The sequence below is a fragment of the Mobula hypostoma genome, chromosome 27, assembly GCF_963921235.1.
Source record: "Mobula hypostoma chromosome 27, sMobHyp1.1, whole genome shotgun sequence".
In the NCBI taxonomy this organism is placed as follows: domain Eukaryota; kingdom Metazoa; phylum Chordata; class Chondrichthyes; order Myliobatiformes; family Myliobatidae; genus Mobula; species Mobula hypostoma.
In genome coordinates, this window is record NC_086123.1 from 37,398,451 (window position 1) to 37,410,633 (window position 12,183).

General features: G+C 59.3%; 1 protein-coding gene across 6 annotated transcripts in view; it reads left to right on the top strand.

Annotated features, from left to right (window-relative positions):
- Window positions 1-12,183, top strand: part of LOC134338586 (unconventional myosin-XVIIIb-like) — a 471,306-nt gene that overhangs the window by 147,260 nt on the left and 311,863 nt on the right. The gene's annotated exons all lie outside the window — the stretch shown is intronic.

A 12,183-nucleotide genomic window follows, 5' to 3' on the forward strand; every position in this document is an offset into this window, starting at 1 on the left:
TAGCAACCTTTTATCTGGGATGTGAAACCATTCTATGCCAAAGCATTTCACTTCAACAATTTTCACACAGATGGTAAAGCTTTAAATAGCTGCCTAGTTGGCCAGAGTGAACTTGCCATATAATATCTGGAGTGTGCTCCTGTGTACTCTTGGATAGCCTTGAGTTTCAACTTAGTGAAAAAATTACACAATGAATTATGATGCAAAATATTAATTGAGGGCATTTAACATCATATGTTCATTTAAATGTGATTATGGTTTTAGAGTCACAAAGCCTGTAATAGGCCCTTCAACACGCTGAGTCATCCCTCAACATTCTTTTCACCTTTACATTCTCCCGAAATTCTCATCAATGACCCCCCTCCCCAAGATTCTCACCACTCAACTACACTCTGAGGGAAATTTAGCCAAGTCACTGCGGTTTGGAATCGCTATTTAGAATATGTGGAAACACTGGTGGGCTTCTCCCAACATGCCCATGGGAGTGTTGGTTGTTAACAGTAGCGATACAATTTTATTTATTTATTTAATTTAGCGCTACAGCGCAGAGTAGGCCACTGCAGCAACCTCCGACAAACCTGATTAACCTTAACCTAATCACAAGACAATTTACAATGAACAGTTAGCCTAGCTAGCATTTCTTTAGAGTGTGGGAGGAAAGCAGAGGTCTCGGAGGAAACCTTCGTATTCAGTGGGGTGGACGTACAGAGACTCCTTACAGAACGGTGCCAGAATTGAACTCCAAACTCCGGGTGCCCCAAGCTGTAAAAGCATTGTCCCACCGTGGAGCCCAATGCCATTTGATCTTCTGTTCCTGAGTCCAAGCTTCATAATGTACAAATTTTCTGACAGAGTGAACTATAGCATTCCGATGTGCGTGTAATGGAAGGTGGACGTTAACATTTTGTGCCCCCCAGACCTCTTAATCATTTTTTCTGCTCTCCCCAGCACTCCCCACATTTACTGAATGTTTCAATGTACACTCGATAAATAAATCTGAATCTGAATCTGTCAACTGTGCCACATACTGTTTCTATGTATATGTGAGTATATACAAACGTGTACATACCCGTATGCACCATCTGTCCTCACACAGAACATAGAACATAGAATAGTACAGCACAGTACAGGCCCTTCAGCCCTCAATGTTGTGCCGACCCTCAAACCCTGCCTCCCATATAATCCCCCACCTTAAATTCCTCCATATACCTGTCTAGTAGTCTCTTAAACTTCACTAGTGTATCTGCCTCCACCACTGACTCAGGCAGTGCATTCCAGCACCAACCACTCTCTGAGTAAAAATCCTTCCTGTAACATTCCCCTTGAACTTCCCACCCCTTACCTTAAAGCCATGTCCTCTTGTATTGAGCAGTGGTGCCCTTGGGAAGAGGCACTGGCTATCCACTCTATCTATTCCTCTTATTATCTTGTATACCTCTATCATGTCTCCTCTCATCCTCCTTCTCTCCAAAGAGTAAAGCCCTCGCTCCCTTAATCTCTGATCATATTCCATACTCTTTAAACCAGGCAGCATCCTGGTAAATCTCCTCTGTACCCTTTACAAACTATACATACATTATCCTTGTGTGTATATGTACATATATTTTTTATGTGTGTACATACACCATGTAACCTTATATGTGTGTACAGATTATGTATGTAGGTACCACGTATGTGTATGTGTGTACAGATTATGTGTGTAGGTACCACGTATGTGTATGCGTGTACAGATTATGTGTGTAGGTACCACGTATGTGTATGTGTGTACAGATTATGTGTGTAGGTACCACGTATGCGTATGCATGTACAGATTATGTGTGTAGATAGCACGTATGTGTATGTGTACAGATTATGTGCGTAGGTACCACGTATGAGTATGTGTCCAGATTATGCGTGTAGGTACCATGTATGTGTATGCGTGTACAGATTATGTGTGTAGGTACCACGTACGTGTATGTGTGTAGGTACCACGTATGTGTATGCGTGTACAGTTTATGTGTGTAGGTACCATGTATGTGGGACAGCACAGAAGTGTAGCGGTTAGCACAAATCTTTACTGCAGCAGCAATCACTGATCAGGGTTTATTCCCACCACCTTTACGGAGTTTGTATGTCCTCCCCGTGATTGCGTTGGTTTTCTCTGGGTGCTCCGGTTTCCCCCACAGTACGGAGACAGTGGGTTAGTGAGCCGCGGGCATGCTGTGTGGGTGCTGGTGCTGTGTGGGTGCTGGTGCTGTGTGGGTGCTGGAGCTGTGTGGGTGCTGGTGCTGTGTGGGTGCTGGTGCTGTGTGGGTGCTGGAGCGTGGCAACACTTGCGTGCTGTGTGGGTGCTGGTGCTGTGTGGGTGCTGGTGCTGTGTGGGTGCTGGAGCTGTGTGGGTGCTGGTGCTGTGTGGGTGCTGGAGCGTGGCAACACTTGCGTGCTGTGTGGGTGCTGGTGCTGTGTGGGTGCTGGTGCTGTGTGGGTGCTGGAGCTGTGTGGGTGCTGGTGCTGTGTGGGTGCTGGAGCGTGGCAACACTTGCGTGCTGTGTGGGTGCTGGTGCTGTGTGGGTGCTGGTGCTGTGTGGGTGCTGGAGCTGTGTGGGTGCTGGTGCTGTGTGGGTGCTGGAGCGTGGCAACACTTGCGTGCTGTGTGGGTGCTGGAGCTGTGTGGGTGCTGGTGCTGTGTGGGTGCTGGTGCTGTGTGGGTGCTGGAGCTGTGTGGGTGCTGGTGCTGTGTGGGTGCTGGAGCGTGGCAACACTTGCGTGCTGTGTGGGTGCTGGTGCTGTGTGGGTGCTGGAGCTGTGTGGGTGCTGGTGCTGTGTGGGTGCTGGAGCGTGGCAACACTTGCGTGCTGTGTGGGTGCTGGAGCTGTGTGGGTGCTGGTGCTGTGTGGGTGCTGGTGCTGTGTGGGTGCTGGAGCTGTGTGGGTGCTGGTGCTGTGTGGGTGCTGGAGCGTGGCAACACTTGCGTGCTGTGTGGGTGCTGGTGCTGTGTGGGTGCTGGAGCTGTGTGGGTGCTGGTGCTGTGTGGGTGCTGGTGCTGTGTGGGTGCTGGAGCTGTGTGGGTGCTGGTGCTGTGTGGGTGCTGGAGCGTGGCAACACTTGCGTGCTGTGTGGGTGCTGGTGCTGTGTGGGTGCTGGAGCTGTGTGGGTGCTGGTGCTGTGTGGGTGCTGGAGCGTGGCAACACTTGCATGCTGTGTGGGTGCTGGAGCTGTGTGGGTGCTGGTGCTGTGTGGGTGCTGGTGCTGTGTGGGTGCTGGAGCTGTGTGGGTGCTGGTGCTGTGTGGGTGCTGGAGCGTGGCAACACTTGCATGCTGTGTGGGTGCTGGAGCTGTGTGGGTGCTGGTGCTGTGTGGGTGCTGGTGCTGTGTGGGTGCTGGAGCTGTGTGGGTGCTGGTGCTGTGTGGGTGCTGGAGCGTGGCAACACTTGCGTGCTGTGTGGGTGCTGGTGCTGTGTGGGTGCTGGTGCTGTGTAGGTGCTGGTGCTGTGTGGGTGCTGGTGCTGTGTGGGTGCTGGTGCTGTGTGGGTGCTGGAGCGTGGCAACACTTGCGTGCTGTGTGGGTGCTGGAGCTGTGTGGCAACACTTGCGTGCTGTGTGGGTGCTGGAGCTGTGTGGGTGCTGGAGCGTGGCAACACTTGCGTGCTGTGTGGGTGCTGGTGCTGTGTGGGTGCTGGAGCGTGGCAACACTTGCGTGCTGTGTGGGTGCTGGTGCTGTGTGGGTGCTGGTGCTGTGTGGGTGCTGGAGCTGTGTGGGTGCTGGTGCTGTGTGGGTGCTGGAGCTGTGTGGGTGCTGGTGCTGTGTGGGTGCTGGAGCTGTGTGGGTGCTGGTGCTGTGTGGGTGCTGGTGCTGTGTGGGTGCTGGAGCTGTGTGGGTGCTGGTGCTGTGTGGGTGCTGGAGCGTGGCAACACTTGCGTGCTGTGTGGGTGCTGGTGCTGTGTGGGTGCTGGTGCTGTGTGGGTGCTGGAGCGTGGCAACACTTGCGTGCTGTGTGGGTGCTGGAGCGTGGCAACACTTGCGTGCTGTGTGGGTGCTGGAGCTGTGTGGGTGCTGGAGCGTGGCAACACTTGCGTGCTGTGTGGGTGCTGGTGCTGTGTGGGTGCTGGAGCGTGGCAACACTTGCGTGCTGTGTGGGTGCTGGTGCTGTGTGGATGCTGGTGCTGTGTGGGTGCTGGAGCTGTGTGGGTGCTGGTGCTGTGTGGGTGCTGGAGCTGTGTGGGTGCTGGTGCTGTGTGGGTGCTGGAGCTGTGTGGGTGCTGGTGCTGTGTGGGTGCTGGTGCTGTGTGGGTGCTGGAGCGTGGCAACACTTGCGTGCTGTGTGGGTGCTGGAGCTGTGTGGGTGCTGGTGCTGTGTGGGTGCTGGAGCGTGGCAACACTTGCGTGCTGTGTGGGTGCTGGTGCTGTGTGGGTGCTGGAGCGTGGCAACACTTGCGTGCTGTGTGGGTGCTGGAGCTGTGTGGGTGCTGGAGCGTGGCAACACTTGCGTGCTGTGTGGGTGCTGGTGCTGTGTGGGTGCTGGAGCGTGGCAACACTTGCGTGCTGTGTGGGTGCTGGAGCTGTGTGGGTGCTGGAGCTGTGTGGGTGCTGGTGCTGTGTGGGTGCTGGAGCGTGGCAACACTTGCGTGCTGTGTGGGTGCTGGTGCTGTGTGGGTGCTGGTGCTGTGTGGGTGCTGGAGCTGTGTGGGTGCTGGTGCTGTGTGGGTGCTGGAGCGTGGCAACACTTGCGTGCTGTGTGGGTGCTGGTGCTGTGTGGGTGCTGGAGCGTGGCAACACTTGCGTGCTGTGTGGTTGCTGGAGCTGTGTGGGTGCTGGAGCGTGGCAACACTTGCGTGCTGTGTGGGTGCTGGTGCTGTGTGGGTGCTGGTGCTGTGTGGGTGCTGGTGCTGTGTGGGTGCTGGAGCGTGGCAACACTTGCGTGCTGTGTGGGTGCTGGTGCTGTGTGGGTGCTGGAGCGTGGCAACACTTGCGTGCCGTGTGGGTGCTGGTGCTGTGTGGGTGCTGGAGCGTGGCAACACTTGCGTGCTGTGTGGGTGCTGGAGCGTGGCAACACTTGCGTGCTGTGTGGGTGCTGGTGCTGTGTGGGTGCTGGTGCTGTGTGGGTGCTGGAGCGTGGCAACACTTGCGTGCTGTGTGGGTGCTGGTGCTGTGTGGGTGCTGGAGCGTGGCAACACTTGCGTGCTGTGTGGGTGCTGGTGCTGTGTGGGTGCTGGAGCGTGGCAACACTTGCGTGCTGTGTGGGTGCTGGTGCTGTGTGGGTGCTGGAGCTGTGTGGGTGCTGGTGCTGTGTGGGTGCTGGAGCGTGGCAACACTTGCGTGCTGTGTGGGTGCTGGTGCTGTGTGGGTGCTGGAGCGTGGCAACACTTGCGTGCTGTGTGGGTGCTGGTGCTGTGTGGGTGCTGGTGCTGTGTGGGTGCTGGAGCGTGGCAACACTTGCGTGCTGTGTGGGTGCTGGAGCTGTGTGGGTGCTGGAGCTGTGTGGGTGCTGGTGCTGTGTGGGTGCTGGAGCGTGGCAACACTTGCGTGCTGTGTGGGTGCTGGTGCTGTGTGGGTGCTGGTGCTGTGTGGGTGCTGGAGCTGTGTGGGTGCTGGTGCTGTGTGGGTGCTGGAGCGTGGCAACACTTGCGTGCTGTGTGGGTGCTGGAGCTGTGTGGGTGCTGGAGCTGTGTGGGTGCTGGTGCTGTGTGGGTGCTGGAGCGTGGCAACACTTGCGTGCTGTGTGGGTGCTGGTGCTGTGTGGGTGCTGGTGCTGTGTGGGTGCTGGAGCTGTGTGGGTGCTGGTGCTGTGTGGGTGCTGGAGCGTGGCAACACTTGCGTGCTGTGTGGGTGCTGGTGCTGTGTGGGTGCTGGTGCTGTGTGGGTGCTGGAGCTGTGTGGGTGCTGGTGCTGTGTGGGTGCTGGAGCGTGGCAACACTTGCGTGCTGTGTGGGTGCTGGAGCTGTGTGGGTGCTGGTGCTGTGTGGGTGCTGGTGCTGTGTGGGTGCTGGAGCTGTGTGGGTGCTGGTGCTGTGTGGGTGCTGGAGCGTGGCAACACTTGCGTGCTGTGTGGGTGCTGGTGCTGTGTGGGTGCTGGTGCTGTGTGGGTGCTGGAGCTGTGTGGGTGCTGGTGCTGTGTGGGTGCTGGAGCTGTGTGGGTGCTGGTGCTGTGTGGGTGCTGGAGCGTGGCAACACTTGCGTGTGTGGGTGCTGGTGCTGTGTGGGTGCTGGTGCTGTGTGGGTGCTGGAGCTGTGTGGGTGCTGGTGCTGTGTGGGTGCTGGAGCGTGGCAACACTTGCGTGCTGTGTGGGTGCTGGTGCTGTGTGGGTGCTGGTGCTGTGTGGGTGCTGGAGCTGTGTGGGTGCTGGTGCTGTGTGGGTGCTGGAGCGTGGCAACACTTGCGTGCTGTGTGGGTGCTGGTGCTGTGTGGGTGCTGGTGCTGTGTGGGTGCTGGAGCTGTGTGGGTGCTGGAGCTGTGTGGGTGCTGGAGCGTGGCAACACTTGCATGCTGTGTGGGTGCTGGTGCTGTGTGGGTGCTGGAGCTGTGTGGGTGCTGGTGCTGTGTGGGTGCTGGTGCTGTGTGGGTGCTGGAGCTGTGTGGGTGCTGGTGCTGTGTGGGTGCTGGAGCGTGGCAACACTTGCATGCTGTGTGGGTGCTGGTGCTGTGTGGGTGCTGGTGCTGTGTGGGTGCTGGAGCTGTGTGGGTGCTGGTGCTGTGTGGGTGCTGGAGCGTGGCAACACTTGCGTGCTGTGTGGGTGCTGGTGCTGTGTGGGTGCTGGTGCTGTGTAGGTGCTGGTGCTGTGTGGGTGCTGGTGCTGTGTGGGTGCTGGTGCTGTGTGGGTGCTGGAGCGTGGCAACACTTGCGTGCTGTGTGGGTGCTGGAGCGTGGCAACACTTGCGTGCTGTGTGGGTGCTGGAGCTGTGTGGGTGCTGGAGCGTGGCAACACTTGCGTGCTGTGTGGGTGCTGGTGCTGTGTGGGTGCTGGAGCGTGGCAACACTTGCGTGCTGTGTGGGTGCTGGTGCTGTGTGGGTGCTGGAGCTGTGTGGGTGCTGGTGCTGTGTGGGTGCTGGAGCTGTGTGGGTGCTGGTGCTGTGTGGGTGCTGGAGCTGTGTGGGTGCTGGTGCTGTGTGGGTGCTGGTGCTGTGTGGGTGCTGGAGCTGTGTGGGTGCTGGTGCTGTGTGGGTGCTGGAGCGTGGCAACACTTGCGTGCTGTGTGGGTGCTGGTGCTGTGTGGGTGCTGGTGCTGTGTAGGTGCTGGTGCTGTGTGGGTGCTGGAGCTGTGTGGGTGCTGGTGCTGTGTGGGTGCTGGAGCGTGGCAACACTTGCGTGCTGTGTGGGTGCTGGTGCTGTGTGGGTGCTGGAGCGTGGCAACACTTGCGTGCTGTGTGGGTGCTGGTGCTGTGTGGGTGCTGGAGCGTGGCAACACTTGCGTGCTGTGTGGGTGCTGGTGCTGTGTGGGTGCTGGAGCGTGGCAACACTTGCGTGCTGTGTGGGTGCTGGAGCTGTGTGGGTGCTGGAGCTGTGTGGGTGCTGGTGCTGTGTGGGTGCTGGAGCGTGGCAACACTTGCGTGCTGTGTGGGTGCTGGTGCTGTGTGGGTGCTGGTGCTGTGTGGGTGCTGGAGCTGTGTGGGTGCTGGTGCTGTGTGGGTGCTGGAGCGTGGCAACACTTGCGTGCTGTGTGGGTGCTGGAGCTGTGTGGGTGCTGGAGCTGTGTGGGTGCTGGTGCTGTGTGGGTGCTGGAGCGTGGCAACACTTGCGTGCTGTGTGGGTGCTGGTGCTGTGTGGGTGCTGGTGCTGTGTGGGTGCTGGAGCTGTGTGGGTGCTGGTGCTGTGTGGGTGCTGGAGCGTGGCAACACTTGCGTGCTGTGTGGGTGCTGGTGCTGTGTGGGTGCTGGTGCTGTGTGGGTGCTGGAGCTGTGTGGGTGCTGGTGCTGTGTGGGTGCTGGAGCGTGGCAACACTTGCGTGCTGTGTGGGTGCTGGAGCTGTGTGGGTGCTGGTGCTGTGTGGGTGCTGGTGCTGTGTGGGTGCTGGAGCTGTGTGGGTGCTGGTGCTGTGTGGGTGCTGGAGCGTGGCAACACTTGTGTGCTGTGTGGGTGCTGGTGCTGTGTGGGTGCTGGTGCTGTGTGGGTGCTGGAGCTGTGTGGGTGCTGGTGCTGTGTGGGTGCTGGAGCGTGGCAACACTTGCGTGCTGTGTGGGTGCTGGAGCTGTGTGGGTGCTGGTGCTGTGTGGGTGCTGGTGCTGTGTGGGTGCTGGAGCTGTGTGGGTGCTGGTGCTGTGTGGGTGCTGGAGCGTGGCAACACTTGCGTGCTGTGTGGGTGCTGGTGCTGTGTGGGTGCTGGTGCTGTGTGGGTGCTAGAGCTGTGTGGGTGCTGGTGCTGTGTGGGTGCTGGTGCTGTGTGGGTGCTGGAGCTGTGTGGGTGCTGGTGCTGTGTGGGTGCTGGAGCGTGGCAACACTTGCGTGCTGTGTGGGTGCTGGTGCTGTGTGGGTGCTGGTGCTGTGTGGGTGCTGGAGCTGTGTGGGTGCTGGTGCTGTGTGGGTGCTGGAGCGTGGCAACACTTGCATGCTGTGTGGGTGCTGGAGCTGTGTGGGTGCTGGTGCTGTGTGGGTGCTGGTGCTGTGTGGGTGCTGGAGCTGTGTGGGTGCTGGTGCTGTGTGGGTGCTGGAGCGTGGCAACACTTGCATGCTGTGTGGGTGCTGGAGCTGTGTGGGTGCTGGTGCTGTGTGGGTGCTGGTGCTGTGTGGGTGCTGGAGCTGTGTGGGTGCTGGTGCTGTGTGGGTGCTGGAGCTGTGTGGGTGCTGGTGCTGTGTGGGTGCTGGAGCTGTGTGGGTGCTGGTGCTGTGTGGGTGCTGGTGCTGTGTGGGTGCTGGAGCTGTGTGGGTGCTGGTGCTGTGTGGGTGCTGGAGCGTGGCAACACTTGCGTGCTGTGTGGGTGCTGGTGCTGTGTGGGTGCTGGTGCTGTGTGGGTGCTGGTGCTGTGTAGGTGCTGGTGCTGTGTGGGTGCTGGTGCTGTGTGGGTGCTGGAGCGTGGCAACACTTGCGTGCTGTGTGGGTGCTGGAGCGTGGCAACACTTGCGTGCTGTGTGGGTGCTGGAGCTGTGTGGGTGCTGGAGCGTGGCAACACTTGCGTGCTGTGTGGGTGCTGGTGCTGTGTGGGTGCTGGAGCGTTGCAACACTTGCGTGCTGTGTGGTTGCTGGTGCTGTGTGGGTGCTGGTGCTGTGTGGGTGCTGGAGCTGTGTGGGTGCTGGTGCTGTGTGGGTGCTGGAGCTGTGTGGGTGCTGGTGCTGTGTGGGTGCTGGAGCTGTGTGGGTGCTGGTGCTGTGTGGGTGCTGGAGCGTGGCAACACTTGCGTGCTGTGTGGGTGCTGGAGCTGTGTGGGTGCTGGTGCTGTGTGGGTGCTGGAGCGTGGCAACACTTGCGTGCTGTGTGGGTGCTGGTGCTGTGTGGGTGCTGGAGCGTGGCAACACTTGCGTGCTGTGTGGGTGCTGGAGCTGTGTGGGTGCTGGAGCGTGGCAACACTTGCGTGCTGTGTGGGTGCTGGTGCTGTGTGGGTGCTGGAGCGTGGCAACACTTGCGTGCTGTGTGGGTGCTGGAGCTGTGTGGGTGCTGGAGCTGTGTGGGTGCTGGTGCTGTGTGGGTGCTGGAGCGTGGCAACACTTGCGTGCTGTGTGGGTGCTGGAGCTGTGTGGGTGCTGGAGTGGGTGCTGGAGCGTGGCAACACTTGCGTGCTGTGTGGGTGCTGGTGCTGTGTGGGTGCTGGTGCTGTGTGGGTGCTGGAGCGTGGCAACACTTGCGTGCTGTGTGGGTGCTGGTGCTGTGTGGGTGCTGGAGCGTGGCAACACTTGCGTGCTGTGTGGGTGCTGGTGCTGTGTGGGTGCTGGTGCTGTGTGGGTGCTGGTGCTGTGTGGGTGCTGGAGCGTGGCAACACTTGCGTGCTGTGTGGGTGCTGGTGCTGTGTGGGTGCTGGAGCGTGGCAACACTTGCGTGCTGTGTGGGTGCTGGTGCTGTGTGGGTGCTGGAGCGTGGCAACACTTGCGTGCTGTGTGGGTGCTGGTGCTGTGTGGGTGCTGGTGCTGTGTGGGTGCTGGTGCTGTGTGGGTGCTGGAGCGTGGCAACACTTGCGTGCTGTGTGGGTGCTGGTGCTGTGTGGGTGCTGGAGCGTGGGCTGGAGCGTGGCAACACTTGCGTGCTGTGTGGGTGCTGGTGCTGTGTGGGTGCTGGAGCGTGGCAACACTTGCGTGCTGTGTGGGTGCTGGAGCGTGGCAACACTTGCGTGCTGTGTGGGTGCTGGTGCTGTGTGGGTGCTGGTGCTGTGTGGGTGCTGGAGCGTGGCAACACTTGCGTGCTGTGTGGGTGCTGGTGCTGTGTGGGTGCTGGTGCTGTGTGGGTGCTGGAGCGTGGCAACACTTGCGTGCTGTGTGGGTGCTGGTGCTGTGTGGGTGCTGGAGCGTGGCAACACTTGCGTGCTGTGTGGGTGCTGGTGCTGTGTGGGTGCTGGAGCTGTGTGGGTGCTGGTGCTGTGTGGGTGCTGGAGCGTGGCAACACTTGCGTGCTGTGTGGGTGCTGGTGCTGTGTGGGTGCTGGAGCGTGGCAACACTTGCGTGCTGTGTGGGTGCTGGTGCTGTGTGGGTGCTGGAGCGTGGCAACACTTGCGTGCTGTGTGGGTGCTGGAGCTGTGTGGGTGCTGGAGCTGTGTGGGTGCTGGTGCTGTGTGGGTGCTGGAGCATGGCAACACTTGCGTGCTGTGTGGGTGCTGGTGCTGTGTGGGTGCTGGTGCTGTGTGGGTGCTGGAGCGTGGGAACACTTGCGTGCTGTGTGGGTGCTGGAGCTGTGTGGGTGCTGGAGCTGTGTGGGTGCTGGTGCTGTGTGGGTGCTGGAGCGTGGCAACACTTGCGTGCTGTGTGGGTGCTGGAGCTGTGTGGGTGCTGGTGCTGTGTGGGTGCTGGAGCGTGGCAACACTTGCGTGCTGTGTGGGTGCTGGAGCTGTGTGGGTGCTGGTGCTGTGTGGGTGCTGGAGCTGTGTGGGTGCTGGTGCTGTGTGGGTGCTGGTGCTGTGTGGGTGCTGGAGCTGTGTGGGTGCTGGTGCTGTGTGGGTGCTGGAGCTGTGTGGGTGCTGGTGCTGTGTGGGTGCTGGTGCTGTGTGGGTGCTGGAGCGTGGCAACACTTGCGTGCTGTGTGGGTGCTGGAGCGTGGCAACACTTGCGTGCTGTGTGGGTGCTGGAGCTGTGTGGGTGCTGGAGCTGTGTGGGTGCTGGTGCTGTGTGGGTGCTGGAGCGTGGCAACACTTGCGTGCTGTGTGGGTGCTGGTGCTGTGTGGGTGCTGGTGCTGTGTGGGTGCTGGAGCTGTGTGGGTGCTGGTGCTGTGTGGGTGCTGGAGCGTGGGAACACTTGCGTGCTGTGTGGGTGCTGGAGCTGTGTGGGTGCTGGAGCTGTGTGGGTGCTGGTGCTGTGTGGGTGCTGGAGCGTGGCAACACTTGCGTGCTGTGTGGGTGCTGGAGCTGTGTGGGTGCTGGTGCTGTGTGGGTGCTGGAGCGTGGCAACACTTGCGTGCTGTGTGGGTGCTGGAGCTGTGTGGGTGCTGGTGCTGTGTGGGTGCTGGAGCTGTGTGGGTGCTGGTGCTGTGTGGGTGCTGGTGCTGTGTGGGTGCTGGAGCTGTGTGGGTGCTGGTGCTGTGTGGGTGCTGGAGCTGTGTGGGTGCTGGTGCTGTGTGGGTGCTGGTGCTGTGTGGGTGCTGGAGCGTGGCAACACTTGCGTGCTGTGTGGGTGCTGGAGCGTGGCAACACTTGCGTGCTGTGTGGGTGCTGGAGCGTGGCAACACTTGCGTGCTGTGTGGGTGCTTGTGCTGTGTGGGTGCTGGAGCTGTGTGGGTGCTGGAGCTGTGTGGGTGCTGGTGCTGTGTGGGTGCTGGAGCGTGGCAACACTTGCGTGCTGTCCCCAGCACATCCTCAGACTGTGTTGGTCGTTGATGCAAAATGACGCATTTCACTGAACGTTTCAATGTTCGATGTACATGTGACAAATAAAGCTAATCTCAATGTACCTACAGTGCCTATAAAAAGTATTCACCGCCACCCCCCCTTGGAAGTTTCATATTTTATTGTTTTACAACATTGAATCACATTGGATTTAATTTGGCTTTTTTTTGACATTGATCAACAGAAAAAGACTCATGTCAAAGTGAAAACAGAGCTCTTTAAAGTAATCTAAATTAATTACAAATAC